A 3,100-nucleotide genomic window follows, 5' to 3' on the forward strand; every position below is an offset into this window, starting at 1 on the left:
GGAAGTCATTGAGCTTTGTACAGCCTCAGGACCTTTGCACATAATGTTCCCTCTGCCCAGAAGGCTCACTCCACAACTTTCCACCTGACCAATTCCTCCTTATACTTCAGCTCTCTAATTAATTTGTGACTTATTCACTGACACCTACCCAAACACTGCAAACTAGGTTAGGTCTTTCTGTTTTATACTTTCCTAATACCCTGTACTTTGTCATGGCTGTACTTATCATGAACCTAATTAAATAATAGTTGTTTAGTTATTGAATATCTAGATCTTTGGGTTGTGAGCTCCATGAGATCAAGAACTTATATCTTATGTTCAAAGTTATAAATCAATTATATAGTACAGTTAAAAGCACACAGCAGGCACTCAGTAAATAATGAATGTCCATAATTATCCATATTTGCATCTTTGGTCATAGATCTGTGCATATGAATGCTATATATATATATATATATATATATGTTTTGTTTTTCGTTTCATTTTGTTTTGTTTTGTTTTGTTTTTGCCTTATTTTCTGAGGGAGACTCACCATGATAAATTTTCTTCAAGTTTGGCTTGAAAAAACCTTTTTTTCAAGGTTTATCCATACAAAAAGAGCATGTCAACTATAAAGGATAGGGTAAATCAGGCTGTTAGCAATCTCCATATCAAAATTTAATGTTAAAAGAAAATGACACAATAGCCTATAAAGCGCACAGGCAAGAAAAAAAGTGTGATGCAAGATTGTAACATTCAGTACGGTGTCTTGAGACATAAAAGTTAAGAGAATGAAGAAAATGAATTAAATCTTAAATTTCTATTTCCAGTTATGATGGGCTAGGTTATTCAGACCAATATGTCCATAGATAACGAATAAAGATGCTGAATGAACTATACACATATATAAAAATTCCTCCAAGGCACAAAATTGCTGACAAGATAGTAAAAACTATTAGGCCAAAAGCTAAGAAAAGGTGGAAGCCCAGAAAAGGTGGAGTACAAGAGCACAAAAGCTACTCTTGCCTTGAAGACATTTTCTAGACAGGGACATCTAGCATTGTTTTTAGTAGGTTCACTGGGCATGGAAAGAGCAGACAAGGTCCAGGGCTACCCAAGGTGAAAATGCTATTAGGTGGACTCTTCCTATATTAATTTGGGACTCCATAGGCTATACCGTAAGGATAAGGGTGAACCAGTACCCAAGAACTTTAGAAAATGTTGTTTTTTACATGGACTATAATAGGAGAAAAAAAATAAAAGCATCTCTCCCTATCCCATTTTTGAGCAGATATGGCCACCACACAGCTCCTGCTTAGATTTGTAGCCTGGGTTAGCAATGACTCAAGGAACCTCAATCCATGAAAACAGGTCTTACTGAGAAAGCCCTGGGGCACCTGGGTGGCTCAGTTGGTTAAGCATCCAACTTTGACTCAGGTCATGATCTCACGTTTTGTGAGTTTGAGCCCCATTTGGGGCTCTGTGCTGACAGCTCAGAGCATGGAACCTGCTTCAGATTCTGTGTCTCCGTCCATCTCTGCCCTTTCCCCCACTCACACTCTGTCTCTCTCTCTCTCTCTCTCAAAAATAAATGTTAAGAAAGCCTCAAGGCACTTAGCAGGAGCAAACAAAAATCATTTTTTTTCCCCAAGAAGCCACAAATACTTTCCTTCACAAATAGTTTTTCAAGGATAAGAAGTAAACATACAAGGAAACTAGACACCACAAACAACACACAGCAAAAATATCAGGCAGCAGAAATAAACCAGAAAATAATTGAGACATTAGAATTATGATACAGATTACAAAAGAACTATGATTGCTATGTTTAAAGAAATAAAACAACACAACTACCAATGCAGGAAATAGGAGAGAGGAACATGTTGAAATGCTCCATATACATGCAATTGGCAAAATCCAGACTGGAGGAAACTCTGTATTGTCAAAGAACCCAGGTTAGTTAACAAAAAATTGTAAGGAAGAGAAAGCTTTAAAATTTGAAGATTATCATGTTAATTTCCCCGTTATTCCTGGTTTTTCATGAACATTTCTCATAAATAAGTGTTTCATTTCTTCTACATTTATTTTAGAGGACATTCTCCACATTAACCATTAGTACCTTGAATTTTGATGTTAAAACAACCTAACTTGCTTGTAATGTATTGTTCTTTCTATACAATCCTGGATTTAGTTAATATTTTAAGGATTTTTGAATCTACATTCATGAGCAAAACTGGAATATAATTTTCCTTTAACTTGGTGCCTGTCAGGTTTCCCCATCAGGGTTATTCTGTGCCTCATAAAAAGTTGAAGTGTTCCCTGTGACTGTCTCCCTTTCCCCAGTTTGTAAATATCTCATTAAGACAGGAAAGTTATCCTGGTAATATGTTTGGTTTAACTTTCCAAGGAAATCAGGGTAGTCTGGAGTCTTCTTTGTGGGTAGCCTTTGCACTACTTTCTCAATTTGTTTTTAAACGATTTCGGTTTTCTATTTCCCTGTACGCAAGCAAAGAAGTACCGGCCCAGGACTTCTCAATTCCGGTAAGCCGACTGCAGAAAACTGAAGCCACAACACAGGAAAATGCGCATAAAACAAGTCACTTCCGTCTAGGAAGTGACGGTGTAACCACGTCAGGCGCAGCGGGGCCTCAAAACCCCTTCTGCGGAAGCCGCGTTCTGACGTCACCACGCAGCCGAATACCCATAAGACCGCAACGAGCCATATTGCATTGTGGGACACTTGTCCATACCCTGGGGGCTTAGTGCGTCAGTAAGGGGTTCTCCACAGTGACGTATGCACCTGTTCATTCCGCCTGCTCAAAATCTCTCCCCTCTATTAAGAACGGGGGCCGTCCCATCTTAGAGGAACAAGAAAATGCTAGAGGATAGCGCCGGTTTTCGGTGACGTTGAAGGTAACAGAACCTGGCCCAGGGCCTGAAACCTATCAGAGACTCACGTGACTCACTGCTACTCTCCCACTGGCCCCTTTACTGAGGCGTGCGTGTGCGTGTGTGTCATATGACAGACTTCTGGCTCAGCTGTCACGTGACTGCCACGTCGCTTGCGACTTTGGAGACTACTAGCCTCTAGGGGGCGAATGTCTTTACCGCCTCTTTTCCC

The sequence above is a fragment of the Leopardus geoffroyi genome, chromosome D4, assembly GCF_018350155.1.
Source record: "Leopardus geoffroyi isolate Oge1 chromosome D4, O.geoffroyi_Oge1_pat1.0, whole genome shotgun sequence".
In the NCBI taxonomy this organism is placed as follows: Eukaryota; Metazoa; Chordata; class Mammalia; order Carnivora; family Felidae; genus Leopardus; species Leopardus geoffroyi.